At 39.7% G+C, this 12,132-nt stretch overlaps 2 long non-coding RNA genes across 4 annotated transcripts in view; one reads left to right on the top strand and one right to left on the bottom strand.

The window, feature by feature from the left end:
- LOC114487125 (uncharacterized) overlaps window positions 1-6,922 on the top strand; it is a 155,103-nt gene extending 148,181 nt beyond the window's left edge. Inside the window, exon 4 of the long non-coding RNA XR_008618455.1 lies at window positions 6,847-6,922. This is a non-coding gene — a long non-coding RNA (uncharacterized lncRNA). The remainder of the gene's footprint in view (window positions 1-6,846) is intronic.
- Window positions 1-9,751, bottom strand: part of LOC114487124 (uncharacterized) — a 96,713-nt gene extending 86,962 nt beyond the window's left edge. For all 3 annotated transcript variants that reach the window (XR_003681855.1, XR_003681854.1, XR_008618450.1), the window contains exon 1: window positions 9,571-9,751. This is a non-coding gene — a long non-coding RNA (uncharacterized lncRNA). The remainder of the gene's footprint in view (window positions 1-9,570) is intronic.
- Between the last annotated feature and the right edge of the window lie 2,381 nt (window positions 9,752-12,132).

Genomic DNA, 12,132 nt, shown 5'->3' on the forward strand with positions numbered 1-12,132 from the left:
TTTGTAGTAGAGTCTGAAGTCAGGGAGCCTGATTCCTCCAGCTCCATTTTTTGTTCTCAAGATTGCTTTGGCTATTCGGGGTCTTTTGTGTTTCCATACAAATTGTGAAATTTTTTGTTCTAGTTCTGTGAAAAATGCCAGTGGTAGTTTGATAGGGATTGCATTGAATCTGTAGATTGCTTTGGGTAGTAGAGTCATTTTCACAATGTTGATTCTTCCAATCCAAGAACATAGTATATCTCTCCATCTATTTGTGTCATGTTTAATTTCTTTCATCAGTGTCTTATGATTTTCTGCATACAGGTCTTTTGTCTCCTTAGGCAGGTTTATTCCTAGATATTTTATTCTTTTTGTTGCAGTGGTAAATGGGAGTGTTTTCTTAATTTCACTCTCAGATTTTTCATCATCAGTGTATAAGAATGCCAGAGATTTCTCTGCATATATTATTGAATTATACAGCAACTGAATTATACAAGCAACTGAAACTGGGTTTGACAACTTAAAATGAAATGGAATTTGTGGTAAGGATAAGAAGTAATTCACACAATTGAAAGGAAAACTGGAGAATTGGAATTAAAATGGTGAGATCTAGATGGATTGCAGTCCCAGGGTTGTAAGGACCAAGAAACGGTCTCGTCAGGGCCCAGCCATTGAATGAATTGGCATCCAGTCATATCAGCAATTTGGTCAAGACTGAAATTCCAGAGAGTTAGCATCATCTTGGTTTAGCTGGGACATGTGCCAACCCTGTTGGGAGGGAAGGCGAGAATAGAACATGGTGATAGGCCATCCAAACTTGGCTGTATCCACGGGGGAAATGTTCACATCCCCAGAGCAAAAGAAGAAACAATGAATAAGTGGATGCAGAGTGACACATCTACTATCCTCCCAATCATTAACTTCAGCCCAGACCTCTCCTCAGCTCCAAACCTAAATATTCAATGATTGACCGCCTCTGCCTAAAGTCCTTAGCACATCAGTAGGCACTTGCTTCTCTTTAATTGGGTGGAAGTCTGACTTACAGATACCTCTCCTGCTGTGTTTCTCACTCTGGACCAAAAATGTGCATCAGTCTCTCTCCCTCGTGAAGCTATGAACTCCTCCACTATGTTGTATACTTCTTTGTACCCTCTAGCACTAAGCACAGTGTCATGCATGCAGCCAGTGCTCAATAAATGTTTGCTGCCTGATGAATCAACCAAAACTAGAGCTGAGGGAAACTACAGTATCAGACATTCATGTAACAGAAGATCTTGAACAAAAGAGACCTGGATGTTTTAATTGAATGCAGGTATAATATGAGCCTAAAGTGTTTTACAAGCTGTCAGAGTGAAGGTGGTTTTACCTGTGTCAATAAAAGTATGCAAAAAAAAAAAAAAGTAGGTCTATGGTACCTGACACTGATCAGACCACATCTGGAGTAGTATCACTATTTCTGGTCACCACATTATAAGAAGGAGATTGAAAAACTTGAAATGTTTAGAAACTATATCAAATGAAAAAGTTAACTGAGTAGGGAATGTTTATAATGGAAGAGAAAAGAATTAGGAGGTTTGATCACCGTAATTATTCAAGAAGTCCATGAAAAACAGAAAATTAGACTTATTTTATGTAACACAGATAGAATCAAAATGAATAGGTAGAAAAATAATCTTCAATTGTTCATAAATGGAATCATCTGTTCTGTAAGATAATAAGACCTCTGTGACTAGAAATACAGAGGTTATGTTAACAAACTTCAAGGTATTAAGTGATAACTTCTTAGCTTAGTGCACAGACTAGGTTAGGTATCACAAACTCAGATGTCTTTAGGAACAAGGCAGCAATTCATCTGCATGAATGCAGTAAGTAGGTTGAGTATAGACAGTAGAAGGTGGTGGGGACTATGATGGGGACTAGAGAATGTGCTTTCCTGAAGGTATTTGAATTTATACATGTTTATAACATGATGAAGGTCAAATAAAACAAACCTGAGAGCTAAATTCTATATTTGGACTGCCAATTTGTACTCCATGGTTAAAATTTTTAAGATAGTTCCCAACTTGAAGACTCAACCCTAAAGGGATGACACGCTTCTTAAACAGATTATTATTGATGTTCACATTTGCAAAGAGTTGTGAGGAAGATAACACCATTAAGAAACTTAGTAGTTACAATGGAATACTATTCAGCCATAAAAAAGAATGAAATGTTGCTATTTGCAGCAGCATGCATGGACCTGGATGGCATTATGCAAAGTGAAACGAATCAGACAGAGAAAGACAAATACTGTATATCACTTATGTATGGAATCTAAAAACTAAAACTAGCGAATATAACAAAAATGAAACAAACTCACAGGTATAGAGAAAAAACTAGTGGTTAACAGTAGGGAGAGGGAAATGAGGAGAGGCAAGATAGGCGTAAAGGATTAAAAGTACAAACTACTACGTATAAAATAAATAAGCTACAAGGATATATTGTACAACACAGGGAATATAGCCAATATTTATAATAACTATAAATGGAATATAACCTTTTAAAATTGTGAATCTCTATGCTGTAGACCTGAAACTTATATAATAGTATAAGTCAACTGTACCTCAATTAAAAAAACATAATTTTTTTTTAAAAAGAAAATCAGTAGTGAAAAAAAAAGTTGTTAGGACCATGGTTGATTCTAAAGAAATTACTAAGAATTTGGTAGATATGAAGATGCTGTGGTAGGCTGAAAAATGGTGGAATCTGTGAATATGTTACTTCAGCCAGCAAAAAGAATTTTGCAGATGTGAACAATTTGCATCCGAAATAATTTGAAGTTGATTTATTCAAGTGGCTAGAACCTGAGACAGGGAGATTATCTTGGACTTTCCTAGTGAGCCTAATCTAATCACATGAGGGTTTTTTAAATTTTTAATTTAATTATTATTTTATAATGGAGTATAGTTGATTTACAATGTAGTGTTAGTTTCAGGTGAGCAGCTAAGTGATTCAGTTATACATATACATATATCCATTCTTTTTCAGATTCTTTCCCCATGTAGGTTATTACAGAATATTGAGTAGAGTTTCCTGTGCTATACAGTAGGTCTTCGTGGATTATCTATTTTATATACAGTACTGTGTATCTGCTAATCCCAAACTCCTAATTTATCCCTCCTCCTGCACCTTTCCCCTTTGGTAACCATAAGTTTTTTTTCAAAGTCTCTGAGTCTGATTCTGTTTTATAAATAAGTGCATCCGTATCATTTTTTTAGATTCCACATATAAGTGATATCATGTGATATTTGTCATTCTCTGTCTGACTTACTGCCCTTAATAATAATCACATGAGTTTTTAAATGGAAAAACTCCCAGCTATGATAAAAGGGCGATGTGAGAAGAGAATAGGGTCAGAGAGATGCAACATTGCTGGCTTTGGGATGGAGGAAGGGCCCACAAGTTGAGGAAGGTGGGAACCCCTAGAATCTGGTAAAGGCAAGTAAGAAGATTCTCCCCAAGAGCCTCCAGAAATGAATGCATCCCTGTCAAAAACCTTGATTTTAGCTCTGTGAGATCCATGTGGGACTCTGACCCGCAGAACTCTAAGATAATAAATGTGTATGGCTTTAAGCCACTAAGTTTGTAGTAATTTGTTACAGAAGCAATAGGAAACTAATAAAGATGCTTAAAGTTAAAAGGATAACATGTGAGAAAAAGAGTCATTTATTGTCCTGTACAAATGCTTGGCAAACAACAAGATTTCATGTCATATTTAATATACTTTTTTTATATAATTTATTTGATAATGGAGACATACACTGTAACTGGCATTATGCATCGTTGTCCAGGAAAAAATTAAAGAAATGAAAAGGAATATATAGCATGACCTCCACATTCCCAAAGAGCAAATTTTTAGACAATAGAAGATCATTAAACAATATCGTCAAGAGCCAAATCATATATTATAGCAAAAAGGGAAGTCTATGAGTGTGATTATTTCATATGTCAGGCTTTCCAGACTTAGCTAAATTTCAGATATCCTGATGGGCTGTGGCTATACCATAAAAGGACTAGAAATTCCTCCATTTTAGATCTAAAATTTATCTCCTATGCTGGAAATAACAAGGCATTTATCAAATAACATGTTCAGCTTTTTAGCTTAGAAGCTGTAGGCATCGTGATGATAGGAAAGTGAGAGTGAGTGAAGCTTACTAGGGCTGGAGATGTATGAAGGGTGAGTGTGTGTGTGTGTGTGTGTGTGTGTGTGTGTGTGTGTGTGTAAAAGAACAGAACATTGGTGCAAATTAATATTCAGGAATAGAAAATACACCTCCCTGCTTGGAACTTTTAGGAAACAGGTAGTTTTAAATGGTATAAATGGAAGGTGAAGTTAAAGTAAGAAGGAGATGCCTGGTACAGTTTAGCAAGCCAAGAAATAATAACTAAATAATAAATTATAATAATAATTTAATTAATAATAATATAATAAATAATAAATAATAACTAAATAATAAATAATAAATAAATGTTTGCGAATTTGCAATAGATTATATTTTTATTTATGAAATATTAGGTACCCTAGGTTGAGAGTTGATCGAACTGAAGTTTTGAAATAGCTGGTTTGGATTTTTGATAGTGAATTTGAACAACATGGAAGCACAACAGTGTACATTTGTAATCGGAGAAGCCTGTTGATATTATACATTGTACATTTCCCAAAGAGGAATTGAACTTCTCTGGTTGAAGTTTCCAGTGTAATAGCCAAAAAGGAGGAAGGCAGCCCAAAGCTGTGGCGAGGACCCCATTGACAGAGATGATGCTAATATAGAGAGAGCAGAGAGTATACGTTAAGGAGGGCATAAGGGCCCAAACTTTGGGAAGTGAATGGCATTTGGGAGTCCTGTGACTTCTAGAAACTAATTTGCGAGGAGAGCATTTAGTCAGATCAAGGCTTTTAAGATGGACAGGACAGCAGGGGACATTTTCATTCACTTTAAGGCTGGAGACTGTACAAGTACCTGCAGTGACTTGAGAATCCTCTTGTTTTTAGTTCAGTAGTTGTCTATGTCTGTTGAATGCCAGTTAAAGACAGGAGCATGGTAGACGCTCATTTTTAGTGGATGACTAGCCAAGAACTACTTACCTTGGCTTTCCACTGTGTCTCTAGCGCTTACCTTTGGAAAGTCCAGCAATGATAACTTGGTCTTGCTGGTCAGCTAGACATCCCTGAATCAAGAAATCTAATATTTTTGGTGACTGTTTATCTCCTCCTCCACCCTCATCAGTTACAAGTGGTCCTTACCCAGGACCCCATTACTGAGTGACTCCTCCTCCAAGATGATGGATGTACCACTAACTGTACACACTGCCCTCTGCTCCACTGTTCATCTCGAGAGCCTTGATCTGGATGAAACTCCTCCTCTAAGACTGGTTTTTAGAGATCATAGGACTGGAGAGAGAAAAGCTAGAAGTGAATGAAAATGTTCCAATTGACACTATGTGAAAAAAGTGTGGGCTCAGAGTCAGATAATTTCCTTGAATTAATCTAAACTGGATGCAGTTGGAAAGCTTTTTCAAAAGTGTCATCCTGGGCTTCCCTGGTGGCACAGTGGTTGAGAGTCCGCCTGCCGATGCGGGGGACACGGGTTCGCGCCCCGGTCTGGGAGGATCCCACGTGCCGCGGAGCGGCTGGGCCTGTGAGCCTTGGCCGCTGAGCCTGCGCGTCTGGAGCCTGTGCTCCGCAACGGGAGAGGCCACAACAGTGAGAGGCCCGCGTACCGCAAAAAAAAAAAAAAAAAAAGATCCACATCAAAAGTGCCATCCTGTTCAACCTTCTAAAAGTATGCTTTTTTCTTTTGAATGAGAAATTCATATTTGATTGAAAAGACGGAACATAGCATTCTCAGTTTAATGTTTCCCAGAGAAGCTTATCGTTCAGTGGATCGTACACTTAATATAAATTCAGAACACGGATTTCTGGATAATTTATTTCCAGAAAGGAATACGAATTTATACGAATCAAAGAACAAACTAATAATGACAACTTTCCTTTGAAGCACAATTTAAGGGATCGCTCAATATACATTTATTGAGCATTTTCAATGTGCAAAACACTGTCTTGGGAACTGAAAATTCATACAAAGATGTTTATTACGTGGCTTCTTCCTTCAAGGAGAACTCAGCCTAATAAGAGAGATGAACACACAGATATCTTATTGTGTTCTTTACTGTAGCAAATGTCAAAAGGAATATTAAAAATTAGCATCAGTAATTTGGAAAATGATGCAATCTCCTCTGGGTGATATGATCAGGAACATGTTGGAGGAACCTTCATTTGGCTAACTGTAAAGGATAAAATGATTAGGGATAGAGATGAAGAGAGGGAGGTCATAGCGGGAAGAGCCATTGGAAAAGCAAAGACAAAGAGGAAAACACCATGGAGAGTGTTCAGGAACTAGCGAGTAGGACAGTTTGGTTAAAGCATACAGTCCCAAGTAGGAAGAATGCAAAAAGGAGGCTTAAAACACCAAATCATAAGGAGTCTTGAATGCTCGGAGTTACTGAAGGTGTTTTTAAAAGACAGTGACATGATTGGCTCTATGCTTCCCCAAGACAAACCTGGAGATAGTGTAGAGAATACAGCATGGAGGCGACCGAGATAAGTCAGGAGAGCTGACACGGGCCTTAATTCTCAAGATCTTCATGTCCTATATGTCCTACATCTCTTGATGCTGTGTATTGACCGAGCCCCTGCCCTCTCTCTGTATACCACGCTGGACTTTTCCCCATGGTTTCCTGCTGGATCTTTCCCTCTGAGCCTGGCGCTCAGGGAGGATTCGTAATTCAAGGTCTCAACTTTTCACCGTCTTCATCTTTCTGCTGCAGTTAACAGAGCCATGGCTGGCAATGTAGCAAAAGGATCACATACAGAAGTGGAGGCTGTGTCTACATAGAAGGGGCAAAAAGTAGTAGAGATGTCCAACCACAAATGAAGGAGGCAGAGGAGGAGGAGAGCCTCCAACAGGTAAGAACAAATCTAGATAGTGCAATGCCATGGAATCTATAAGAACAAAGTATTCAAAACCATCTGTTCCTGTAGAAATGAATGAAAAGGCTATGGTGGTTGGGGGTCACCGTATCCTGCACATCCTACATCTGTTCTAATAGTTACCCTGCAGAGCAATTCTTCTCCAGAGGCATGGATTGGAGCCTACCCCAAACCTCCCATAATGCCTGATATATAAAAGTAACCAAGTAATTGTTTCTTAAATAAGTGAATGGGTCAATGGGTAGTCACTCAACGTCACCTTCAAAAGAAAACAAGTGCTAATTATGAGGTCAGGGAGGAGGTCAAAAAGTGAGTGGTAAGGAATGAGAGGCAAATAATGCAGGCTGAAATATTCTGAAAGGAAACAGTGAGATCAGTTAGTAAGTAGCATAAGAAGTTAGCAGGGCTTTTTGTTTTTGTGTTAGTGGTTGTTGATGTTGCTGTTGTTTGATTTTGCCTCTTGTTTTTAAGTGTGAAGGAGATTTGAGCCCCTGTAGAGGTTGTGAAGAAAAACCAGTTAAAGGATGATAAAAATCAGAGTTGGGGGGTGGGGGGAGAGAGAACATGGCTTATGGAACAAATGTCCAAAGAAGATCAGAGGACATGGGCTAGAGAGAGTAAGTCCTCAGAAAGGAAAAGTGAGACTTATTCTAAGAGAAGGAGAAAAGAGACTTTTTAACAGAAGAATCAACAGATTTTCGGAACATAAATCTTGAGCTGGATACAGAAATTCTGAGCTGAAAAATTTTGCTGGCCTTGACCTCTCAGGAGACAAGAGGGTGGGAGATTGTGCAGAGTGGAGGTTTGATGATTGAACAGAGTGGGAAATGTTTAGGAAGAACTGCCTTGGAAATACATTGAGGAGACACAATACAGAGTTATGAGCCCTGAGGGTCCCAGGTGATGGCAAAGGCTCTGTGAATTTGAGGAGGCCCAGTCACTGTGGTTTGTGACTTCCTCCATCAACAGCTGGGGGATTTGTTAGACAGGTACCAGCAAAGGTCACAGAGCGAGGAACTTCAGATCATCAGTGAGAAAAACCCAGTTGGTAACAAGCAAGAGCCAGAATTGCTTATAAATTAACTTTCATAATTAGTTGCTTAGCAACTGCCTCTGCCACTTAAGCATAAGCCCGGTGAGGCCAGGGCATAGTGACCAACAGTCAGAGGTGGCCCTCGATAAATAGTTGCGGAAGCATAGAAGAGAGAAAAGGAAGGAAGAAGAAGAAGGGAGGGAGAAAATAAGGGAGGGCAGTAGAACTTTCAGAGCTTTTGTTTAGAACCCGTGATTATGTTATCCTTCATGTTGTTTGAAAGAGTGTTCCTCCTTATCAAAGGATAAACACCCAACACGCATTTAGAGTACAAATTAATGCTGTGGACTGTTTCCCAATCTTTCCTTTGCTTCAGAAGGTGTTAAAAGCATGTCAATTGTGTATTAACTAGAGAAAAATCATATAAGGCAGTCAATAAAGTGTCCAGAAAGTTTTCATTCTTAAGAGGATGTGAAGTCTGTTTCTGACAGGAACATCAGATTAATCAAGAAGTCTGTTGGTGAAAATGATAAGAAAAATGGCACAATTTGCTATCATTACCAAGATGTTCAAAAATAAATCTAGCTCACCAGATCTTTGAGAAATGTCTGATAGCTATGAAAGCAATCTCAAGTACTGGAGAAAATGTATTTCTGCCTATCAAATATGTTCTCAGATCATTCTTGAGAGGAAAATGGTGTTAGTTATTCAAATGACAGACCAGCTGCATAAAGAGACAGTTCAGTGAGTGATTTTTTTTAATGTCCTTTAGTCAAGTTTGTGACAATAAAAGAAATTTTAAAGCAATCAGAAGTTATATCAATATTGAAAGACTTGTCCAGGCCAGAAGGGGTCCTGGTTAATAGGAAAAGGGTCTAAGAATAACTATAATCACAGGAGCAGGGTGCCTGCATTTCCCAAGGTTAACATCTTCCAGAATTTTCTGAGAGACAAATGATACTTCTTTTGGTTTTAGAGTCTCCCTGGAAGGATCTATGGCATCTACAACTCTAATGGGTAGTTTTGAGCCATCTCATCCACAACTTGATGCTAACAGATGCAAGAAAAATAATGCAGACAATCATTGGCGACTTAAAAAACACCAACAGGCTCAGGTTCCTAGTTCCTAGTTTAAGGGATTCAGAAACAACCTTAGCCTCCCTCATCATCTTGTCCCTTCCACCACCGGACACCTTCATCCAATCTGGCCAGAATTAAAATATAGGTGCTCTGCCAAGCACTCTAGTCACGGTTGAACTGAGGCTATGGTGACAAAAGGGTGACCCCTAAATGCCTGCTATGCTGTGTAAGTCACACCCCTACTTACCTAACAGAGTGGTCATCTGATAACACCCTGCCCCTGAGCTCTCCCCATGTGATCACTTCCCTATTCACTCTGATACCTTCCTGGGATCCTGGCTCCCCTGAAAGGCCTGTGGTCCTGCATGGTTCTTTCCAAGACTGCTTCTTAGGGAGTAAAGATCTGATGCTAAACACCAGCCAAGTGTCCGCGTTACGCATTGCCTACCTGGACTGTCCCCACTTATCACAGTGTCTGGCACGAAGCGGCTACCTAATAAATATTCGTTGAATTGAAGCATGACTTGCTCTGGGTTCCCCGGCACTGACTCCAACCATTTGCCTGAAGAGTGTCTGAGAACTGCATCTTCCCATTCTCTCTCTGTGCTATTTCTGGCTTGCGCAGATGCAGATCCAGTGTGGAGGGCCTAGTGTCGGGTTTTAATCATCTGGCTGTCACGTCCTACTTTAAGTAACAGGCAGATTTGGCTAATAATTTCCAAAATATGACAAGGACAGTCTACTCCTGGGCCCAATGCCTCTTACAGATGCCTTACCGATGACAAAGCATGTATTTTGAACTTGATTTCCTGTCAACTCAAGTTTTATGTGATGCTCCTTAAACAGTGAAGCCCTGGGTATCTTGCCATATTATATACAGAATTTGCTTTCTCTAGTGTGGTACGCAGTCTCACAAACAATGTATATGACAATGCATATAACATAATTTAGTATTGACCTACATTCTGCCCTCTTCTAAAATTATCTACTTAAAATGTACCAGGCTGTTCCAGGACATTCTGAAACTTTATCAAGTAGAAACAAATCTTTATTTCTTGGCAAGAGAAATTGTAGTCAACCTTGAGAAAAGGATGCTTAAAAGAAAATATTCAGTGACTGATCCTTGCATCAAGTAAAAACTTAAGAGAACATATGTGATAATGGTATCTGCCCACCTACAGAATGGAGTATGTATCAAAATGCTTTTATTATTTCACAAATGTAAGAACATTAAGATGTAATTATTATCAGATGTTTATATATGCATTGTATGCACCATATAGGTATAGGACTTTAAACTCATGTCTTCCATCTTCTCTGTCAAAAACAATCTTCAGCCTGAAAAGGTCAGAAGAAATAATGATAAGAGTGAATTAAGACCAAGATAAGTGTAGAAATTATAAGAACTTAAGTCTCATGATCTGGACAAAATACATATGAATATTTGGAGGGGGCGGAGGAAAGGCTTGGAGGATGCAAATGAGTTCTCTGAATTGAATCCTTGAATAGCCAGAAAACACAGAAGAGAATTGTGGTTCCCATTTCCAAAGAGAAGAGACAGATTCCATAAAGCATAAACCAAAAGATTTGATAGGTGTTTGGGGCAAGATTCTTGACTGAATTATTAAAAGCTTGGTTTGAGTTGACTTAGAAAATCAAGTTCAAAATGAAAAGAAAGTAGGGATAATAAGAAATAAATCATCCCAGATTAAACTAATTGTTGGTAGAGCTACTAAACTGGCAAAGAAGAAGGATATAAAACAGCATATCTTGATTGCAGCAAGATGTTAGACAATGTCTTTCATAGTATTTTGTCTTGTATTCAAAACAGAGAATTATAAATTGGATCAAGGAAGTTAGGTGCATTTAAAACAGGTTGAACAACAGCAGTAAAGAAAGTCAGTGTCGGGCTTCCGTGGTGGCGCAGTGGTTGAGAGTCCGCCTGCCGATGCAGGGGAACCGGGTTCGCGCCCCGGTCTGGGAGGATCCCACATGCCGCGGAGCGGCGCGGGCCGTGAGCCATGGCCGCGGAGCCGGCGCGGCCGGACCCTGTGCTCCGCGACGGGAGAGGCCACAGCGGTGAGAGGCCCGCGAACCGCAAAAAAAAACAAAAACAAAAGTCAGTGTCAACCTAAAGGGAATTTCAAGAGTGTCTATTGCAAATATCTCATTCAATGCTTTCACCAGTGTTTTGAATAAGGACTCCCAGCAACTCTAGGAGGTTCTAAGTTGAAACAGATAACAAATACCCACGTGATGGAAACAGGACATAAAAGATCTCAACTGGCTTAAGTAATGAGCCAAATCAAACAAAAATGAAACTCAAAATAAATAAAGAGCTTTTTACATGGATTGGAAAGACCCCGATATTATTCGAGAGAAGGGAAAGAAAGATTACAGAATGAGGAATAAAAAGCAGGGAGCTTTGGTGAAAGAACAGTGTATCATCTTCCCAGGGCTGCCACAACAATGTACCAAGAACTGAGTGACTCAGAACGAGAGAAATTTGTTGTCTCAAAGTTCCGGACGCCAGAAGCCGGAAATCAAGGTGTTGGCAGGGCCATGGTCTCTCTATGGCTCTAAGGGAGAATTCTTCCTTGCCTCTCCTGGCTTCTGACATTTGCCAAAAATCTTTGGTGTTGCTCGGCTTGTTGATGCATCGTTCCAGTCACGTAGCCGTCTCCTCCCTGCACCTTCACAGCATCTTCCCCCTGTGCGTGTCTGTGTCCTAATTTCCCCGTTTCATAAGGACACCAGTCACGTTGGACTAGGGCCCACCCTAAAGACCTCATTGTATTTAGTTACCTCTGTAAAACCCTGTCTCCAAACAAGGCCACCTTCTGAGCTACTAGGGGTTAGGACTTCAATCTGTCTTTTGCAGAGGACGCAATTCACCCCATAACAAACTACTCCATGTGAGGTGGCAGGAAGTTGCCCCGCATAAAAAGCATGACTGCACAGATGAGGAATAAGGGGAGAGCTGGGCCTCTCTGGTCAGCATACACCTGGG

This window comes from Physeter macrocephalus, chromosome 11 (genome assembly GCF_002837175.3).
Source record: "Physeter macrocephalus isolate SW-GA chromosome 11, ASM283717v5, whole genome shotgun sequence".
In the NCBI taxonomy this organism is placed as follows: Eukaryota; Metazoa; Chordata; class Mammalia; order Artiodactyla; family Physeteridae; genus Physeter; species Physeter macrocephalus.